This window comes from Heteronotia binoei, chromosome 3 (genome assembly GCF_032191835.1).
Source record: "Heteronotia binoei isolate CCM8104 ecotype False Entrance Well chromosome 3, APGP_CSIRO_Hbin_v1, whole genome shotgun sequence".
Taxonomy (NCBI): Eukaryota; Metazoa; Chordata; class Lepidosauria; order Squamata; family Gekkonidae; genus Heteronotia; species Heteronotia binoei.
In genome coordinates, this window is record NC_083225.1 from 188596327 (window position 1) to 188604722 (window position 8396).

The following is an 8396-nucleotide window of genomic DNA, read 5'->3' on the forward strand; positions in this document are numbered from 1 at the left end:
ATCTGGAGCAGAGGTCCATCAGCGGCTATTAGCTACAAGGCATTGATGGGAGACTCTGTCTGGGGCAGTGATGCTCTGTCATCTTGATGCTTGGGGGGCAACAGTGGGAGGGCTTCTGGGGTTCTGGCCCTGCTAGTGGACTTCTAAAGGCCCCTGGGTTCTGGTCACTGTGTGACACAGAGTGTTGGGCTGGATGGGCCATTGGCCTGATCCAACAGGGCTTCTCTTATGTTCTTATGTGACACAGAGTGTTGGACTGGATGGGCCATTGGCCTGATCCAACAGGGCTTCTCTTATGTTCTTATGTGAAAGAGAGTGTTGGACTGGATGGGCCACTGGCCTGATCCAAAAAGGCTTCTCTGATGTTCTTACGTGACACAGAGTGTTGGATTGGATGGGCCCTTGGCCTGATCCAAAAAGGCTTCTCTGATGTTCTTATGTGACACAGAGTGTTGGACTGGATGGGCCACTGGCCAGATCCAACATGGCTTCTCTGATGTTCTTATGTGACACAGAGTGTTGGACTGGTTGGGCCTTTGGCCTGATCCAACATGGCTTCTCTTATGTCCTTATGTGACACAGAGTGTTGGACTGGATGGGCCACTGGCCTGATCCAACATGGCTTCTCTTATGTTCTTATGTGACACAGAGTGTTGGACTGGATGGGCCATTACTCTGATGCAACATGGCTTCTCTCGTGTTATGTCTGGGGGCATTGATGCTCTGTCTTCTTGATATTTGGGGGGGCAACAGTGGGAGGGCTTCTGAAGTTCTGGCCCCAATGGAGGTGGCCCCTGGGTTTTGGCCACTGTGTGACACAGATTGTTGGTTGGGCTGGATGGGCCATTGGCCCGATCCAACATGGCTTCTCTTAACTCTCCTCCTCTTGTGCCTTTCAGATTCCTTCTCGCTGCTTTCCCGAATGGGGTCTACAAGCCTGAAGACCTTTCCACCGGACTTGTCCTTTTTTCTATTTTAATGGCCTAAATGCAGAGGTTCAGGCCCGTCCGTGCTTTTTAGAGATGCGCTTATAAAAATGCATTTCACATTGTGGGGTTGCTTCCTTTTCTTTTTTCTTAAAAATTCGAGGTGGCCGTGGAGACCCAATGTAGATCAGTCATGGCCCGTTAGCGTTGCAGCCTTTTGATGAGAGTGCTGGAGATCGAGGAACAGAATTGTACTTTAGAACAGAATTCTAGATTCTTCTAGAATTCCCCCTTCCCCCTATATTTCTTTGTGCCTGCTTTTCTACAGCCACAGAAACACTGTAGTGGCTTAGCTAGAAACACGCAGCATTGCGGAGCTGCAGATCCAGATGAATTGTGACCTCCCCTCCTTCCCACGGAATTAGCGTGTGTGTCCCCCGCCCCTTCCCCGGGATGCTCTGGTCCGTCATGGCTTTAGCAGTCCATTTGACTTAGATGCACCACCCGTATTGTCTCAAGGGTGATGACCTTCTCGTGTCTTTGTTACAAACAGATAAAAATGGTTCAATAAATATAATTTTGTAAAATCGTAACCACTTCACTGTTTTTGCAGTTTTCTTTCTTTGGTCCCTGGGAGGATTCTCCCCCACTCTTCCGGGCTGCTCAAGGTTATCTATTCCGGGCCTGTCACGGTTGTTTATCACAGGGTGTCTATTGTGGGGGAGGAAGATGATGAAGAAGAAGAAGATATTGGATTTATATCCCGCTCTCCACTCCTAAGAGTCTCAGAGCGGCTCACAATCTCCTTTACCTTCCTCCTCCACAACAGACACCCTGTGAGGTGGGTGGGGCTGGAGAGGGCTCTCCCAGCAGCTGCCCTTTCAAGGACAACCTCTGCCAGAGCTCTGGCTGACCCAAGGCCATGCTAGCAGGTGCAAGTGGAGGAGTGGGGAATCAAACCGGGTTCTCCCAGATAAGAGTCCGCACACTTAACCACTACACCAAACTGGCTCTCCACACCAAACTGGCTCTCCGATAAAGGAGATTGTGAGCCGCTCTGAGATTCGGAGTGGAAGGCGGGATATAAATCCAATATCATCATCATCTTCTTTGGCAACTTATGGAAGAACATTGCTGCACTGGATTCCAAACAACCTGAATTTATTTCTTACAAGAGGTACTGCAGTGGATTTTCTACCGAGCTTATGGATATAATATCTGAAGTTGGATTCTCCTTTCTAGCAAAGAAGTAAGGAACGCCATCATCTTTGGCAACGCACAGGAACAACTGAAGTAAAGAAATAAACTGTACAAGCCAGTATTCAAATTATTGAAGGATACACACTAATCATAGAAATACATATGTTATACAGTAGAATTCACACCATACAGTCAACAAGACCTACACACAATTCATAAACATCCAGCACTCAACAGAAATCACCGTGTATATAAATCACTTTTTATGTTCTTCCATAAGGATTTCGCTTGAGAGCCAGTTTGGTTGTAGTGGTTAAGTGCATGCACTCTTATCTGGGAGAACCGGGTTTGTTTCCCCATTCCTCCACTTGCTCCTGCTGGAATGGCCTCGGGTCAGCCATAGTTCTGCCAGAGGTTGTCCTTGAAAGGGCAGCTGCTGTGAGAGCTCTCTCAGCCCCACCCACCTCACAGGGTGTCTGTTGTGGGGGAGGAAGGTAAAGGAGATTGTGAGCCGCTCTGAGATTCGGAGTGGAGGACAGGATATAAATCTAATATCATCATCATCTTTGGCAACTTAAGGAAGAACATTGCTACACTGGATTCCAAACAACCTGAATTTATTTCTTACAAGAAGTACTGAAGTGGATTTTCTACCGGACTTATGGATATAATATCTGAAGTTGGACTGCATTTTTGAACTGGAAAAAAAAAGACCTGGAGGAAAGTGATTTATATACACGGTGATTTATGTTGAATGCTGGATGCTTATGAGATGTAAATTTTGTTGGTCAAGAGTCAGTTTGTTGTAGTGGTTAAGTGTGTGGACTCTTATCTGGGAGAACCGGGTTTGATTCCCCACTCCTCCAGCTGCAGCTGCTGGAACGGCCTTGGGTCAGCCATAGCTCTGGTAGAGGTTGTTTTTGAAAGGGCAGCTTCTGTGAGAGCCAGTTTGTTGTAGTGGTTAAGTGTGCGGGGAGAACCGGTTTTGATTCCCCACTCCTCCACTTGCAGCTGCTGGAATGGCCTTGGGTCAGCCATAGGTCTCTTATCTGGGAGAACAGGGTTTGATTCCCCACCCCTCCACTTGCAGCTGCTGGAATGGCCTTAGGTCAGCCAGAGCTCTCTTATCTGGGAGAACAGGGTTTGATTCCCCACCCCTCCACTTGCAGCTGCTGGAATGGCCTTAGGTCAGCCAGAGCTCTCTTATCTGGGAGAACCGGGTTTGATTCCCCACTCCTCCACTTGCAGCTGCTGGAATGGCCTTAGGTCAGCCAGAGCTCTCTTAACTGGGAGAACTGGGTTTGATTCCCCACTCCTCCACTTGCAGCTGCTGGAATGGCCTTAGGTCAGCCAGAGCTCTCTTAACTGGGAGAGCTGGGTTTGATTCCCCACTCCTCCATTTGCAGCTGCTGGAATGGCCTTGGGTGTCTGTTGTGGGGGAGGGAGATAAAGGAGATTGTGAGTGGACGGCGGGATATAAATCCAATCTCATCTTTTTCTTATGGTGTGAATTCTATTGTATAATATATATATTTCTATGATTGGTGTGTATATTTCAATAATTTGAATATTGGCTTGCACAGTTGATTTCTTTAATTCTCCTTTCTGGCACATCACACACCTTGCCAGGGCGATAGAAGCAGGCGGCTTTCTCACAGCTGCCTCCATCGCACTCAAGTAGAAAGTAAACCCACTCCACCACTGTCAATAACTGCTTGGGAAGTGAGGGGTAGGGAGGAATTCTAGGCAGGACTTCTTTTTTGACTTGGACCATACAGATTCTGGTTGGTTTGACATCAGGAGTGTGTGGCCTAATATGCAAATGAGTTCATGCGGGGCTTTTTCTTAAAAAAAGCTCTGATTCTAGGATTCCGAGGCCTAGCACAAAGCCAAAGCACTTTGTCGCATTACTGAACCTGACCAAAGATAAATAAAATGTAAAGGCTTGTTTCTTTATTCAAATGAAAGAGGTTCATCCTAGTGTTCTTGCTTGGGCGCAGAAAATGCTTTGTGGGATTCTTCCCAGCACTGAGACTGCCGCTATATCTTCACCTGCATCGAGTCAACCCGCACAGAGGGGAAAACCCTTTTGAATGCTCAGAGTGTGGAAAGAGGTTCAGATTGAGCAGCCATTGTGAAGAGCAGAGCAGCTGTCTTCAAGTGTATCAAATCGACCCAACAGAAGAAAAACCTTTTGAATGCTCCGAGTGTGGAAAGAGATTAAATCAGAGTAGCCATCTTCAACTGCATCGGGGAACTCACACAGGGGAGAAACCTTCTGAATGCTCTGAGTGTCAAAAGAGATTCAGTTGGCATGGCCATCGTCAACAGCATCTAGGAACCCACAAAAGGAGAAACCATTATAGCGGGTTAACTGGTTAAAATGTCTTTTCCAAAAAAGCTTGCATCTACACAGAACTTATGCCCTGTGCAGGAAGAAATGCTACTATGAGACTATGGAAGGAGCTTTAGCTGAGTTTGAAGCCCCCAAATACATCCCACCATTCCACATGGTGTTGAAAGGACACCCTACTTTTTCCCTCCAGGCAGTTGGCGACTCTAGATTAAGTGTTCCTTTATGAGTTGGGTTTCATTAAATGTTTCAAAGGTTGGTGTGTGACATGTATTTTTTTTCCAATTGTGCTTAAAGTTCTAGATAAATCCTCTTGCAGTTGCTTGAGTCTCCCACGTTGAGCCATGAAGATCTTTGTGAATGAACCCAACCCAGCTTGCCCCCATTCATGATGAGGGTCAGATAACTTCAAGAGCCAGAGTGTTTAGACTGGGTGGAGGGGGTCAAGCCTTAACCCAGTAGGCCTGGAAGCTCTTTGGATGCCCTTCAGCCGGTCACATTTTCAGGCGAACAGACCGTCCTTCCTTACTTTTCCCCCTTTCGATCAGGTGATCTTGGTCAACGACTAAAAAAAGAATAATATATCGCTTAGTAAAGGAATGACAGAAATTGGCAACTAAGTAGGTCGTGTTCCAGTTTCTGGCGTGAGATTGCAGACGCTGAAAGATTTTGTTCAGCTTTTGGGAGTTTTTTTGTTTGATTTATTTTTATCTTCTTTTCCCTTTTAGGATCCAGTTGGGGGAGTTAAATTAAGAACACGCAAGGTGCCATGTTGGATCAGGCCAATGGCCCAGCCAGTCCAACACTTTGGCCAAAAACACCAGGTGCCATCAGGAGGTCCACCAGTGGGGTGTGGACACTAGACGCCCTCCCACTGTTGCCTCTCCCTCATATTATCTTGCTTTGCTTTGTTTCCCTTCCGTTTCCTGTTTTATCTTTACATTTACTGAGGCTTTGAAGTTTTTTCTTATCTCCATCTTATTAGCCTTGGCTGGCTTGGCTTGCCTTCTGGGGGCAACAACTCCCCTTTCCTGTTTCCCGCCCTTGCTGGTTTACCTCTTTTAATCCCTGTTCATATTTTATTGTATTCAGGTTCACGCAGTTAATCAATTATAGCGAATCTTGTTTTTAGCTTTCATTTCAATACTGGGGAGTGTTCTAGTTTCCAGTGTGAGACAACAGACGCAAGGCGGCGTACTGTTGTTCGAACTTCTATTTTACTTTATTTCTATCCTATCTCTCTAAAGTGCCTGTGGGGGGGGGGGGGGATTATATTTTCTGTGCTTTGCTTTTCTGCTCTTCAGTGTGTGAAGTTTTTATCATGTTTGCGTCTTGGCCTGCTGAGGGAAATAGCCTTGGCCTCACTGTCCCTGGGCTAAAAGAGGCTAGGCTTAATTCCACCAGAGCAAGAGCCTTCTCGGTTGTGGCCCCAATACTTTGGAACACCCTCCCAGAAGCCATCAGGGCCCTCTGGGATTTATCGCAGTTCCGCAGGTTCTGCAAGACTGAACTGTTTCAGATGGCATATAACATCTAATGGGAGAGGGCTGCTACCACATTTGGATCTATCACGCTTTAGTACTAACTGCCTAGGATCTGTGCGTGTGAGAAAGAAGATATCACATGATCTGCCTGAAGTAGCACCATTGCCATTTATCTGATTGTCTTCAAAGACATGTGGTTGATAGGTGCAGAAATCTCAAAACTTCCATATTTATTTCGTAGTGGTAACCTGCAAGGACTTGTGGGATCCATCTGTCATTTCTTCCTCCTCCACTATTTCATATTTCCCTTTCCTGAAAGACCTCATAGTGCTTCATCTTTTCATTCTTCCTCTTTTCATAGAACCCTAGAGTTGGAAGGGACCTCCAGGGTCATCTAGTCCACCCCCTGCACAATGCAGGAAACTCACAAACACCTCCCCCTAAATTCACAGGATCCGCATTGCTGTCAGATGGCCTTCTAGCCACTGTTGAAAAACCTCCAAGGAAGGAGAGCCCACCACCTCCCAAGGAAGCCTGTTCCACTGAGGAACTGCTCTAACGGTCAGGAAGTTCTTCCTAATGTTGAGATGGAAACTCTTTTGGTTTAATTTCATCCCATTGGTTCTGGTCCTACCTTCTTGGGCACAGGAAACAATTCCACACCATCCTCTAGATGACAGCCCTTCAAGTACTTGAAGATGGTGATCCTATCACCTCTCAGCCGCCTCCTCTCCAGGCTAAACATCCCCAGCTCCTTCAACCTTTCCTCATAGGACTTGGTCTCCAGACCCCTCACCATCTTCGTCGCCCTCCTCTGGACCCGTTCCAGCTTGTCTATATCCTTCTTAAAATGCCCAAAACTGAACACAAGACTTCAGGTGAGGTCTTACCAGAGCAGAGTAAAGCGATCGGTCGTGAGCAGAGCTTGGACTGCAGTACTGCAACTTGCCACTTGTGCCACGGGGCTCTTATCCCCCATTTACCTCCTGTTTTTAACTGAGCCATCTTTATCTGCACCAACTACAGTCTCCATGTTTCTTTTGAGGTGAGACCAGTACACATTGCGTTACAGTAGTCTAGTCTGGATGTCCCCAGGACATGGATCCAAGCAGGGGAATCTCTCGTTACGGGACAGCCACGTGTTTTCACTGTCTCACAACACAACCCACACTAGCATTGGACCTCCCTCCATCTGGAATGCTCTTGTATTTCTGACAAGCGGGAGATTTAAAAGACCTTTTTTATGGGAGAATCAGAAGTTCGAGTCTCCTGTTGTGTCCACATCAGTTTAACAAAGTGCTTCTTAATGTGTGTAAAGGAATAACCCCATTTTAGCCACTAGATGCAAATTTGTTTCCATAAGGAATACTTTTTTTCCCCCCTAAGAAAAGTTGAAAAAAGCTTCATTGGACTGGTATGAGTTCCTTGTTGCATATATTTCTCTAAACGTTCCACGCAGCTCTCTCTACCTCTGTTATATGCATCCTGTTCTCCCTCCCCCCTCGGAACAGAGAGACAAGGATTCCTGGTCCCTGCGCTAGAACCAGCATCACCTGCAGAAAGGGCTTCGGTCCACTGGTGTGCATTCGACAGGGATGTGCCCCTGTTTTGTATGTGAACTGCAACATATATTCAACGGTGTTCCTGCCTGGCTCATTGGAGCTTGCAGGACCGAGCTTGGGGACTCGGGAACAATGGGCAGGAGGATCCAAATCCCTGCTGCCGCCCTGCTCCAATCACAGGCCCCCTGCTGGTTTGAATGATCCAATGGCGTGCTTGCGTGGGAACCCTGTAGCGTATATAGTTGGCCCAGCTCTGCAGTCTTAAGAGTGCAGCTCTATACTATGCTGTGCTGGAATAAAGAGCTATGAAGAAGGAGGCTGCAGATTTATATCCCGCTCTGCTCTCTGAAGCGGCCCCGCGGCGCAGAGTGGTAAAGCTGCAGTATTGTGGTCTGAACTCTCTGCTCACGACCTGAGTTCGATTCCGGCGGAAGCTGGATTCAGGTAGCCGGCCCAAGGTTGACTCAGCCTTCCATCTTTCCGAAGTCAGTCAAATGAGTACCCAGCTTGCTGGGGGGAAAGTGTGAAAGACTGGGGAAGGCAACAGCAAACCACCCTGTCAAAAGACTGCCATGAAAACGTTGTGAAGGTAAAATGAGCACCCAGCTTGCTGGGAGGAATGTGTAGATGACTGGGGAAGGCAAGGGCAAACCACCCCGTAAAAAGTCTGCCGTGAAAACGTTGTGAAAGCAACATCACCCCAAAGTTGGAAACGACTGGTGCTTGCACAGGGGACCTTTCCTTCTCTCTAAATCAGAGACTCAGAGCAGCTTACAATCTCCTATATCTTCTCCCCCCACAACAGACACCCTGTGAAGTGGGTAGGGCTGAGAGGGCTCTCACAGCAGCTGCCTTTTCACGGACTACTCCT

General features: G+C 47.3%; 1 protein-coding gene across 1 annotated transcript in view; it reads left to right on the forward strand.

The window, feature by feature from the left end:
- The window catches only part of CLNS1A (chloride nucleotide-sensitive channel 1A), a 55416-nt gene extending 53897 nt beyond the window's left edge, over positions 1–1519 (forward strand). The window contains exon 7 of the mRNA XM_060235023.1: positions 900–1519. The gene's annotated coding sequence lies outside the window, so the exon portion shown is untranslated. The remainder of the gene's footprint in view (positions 1–899) is intronic.
- Positions 1520–8396: the final 6877 nt, after the last annotated feature.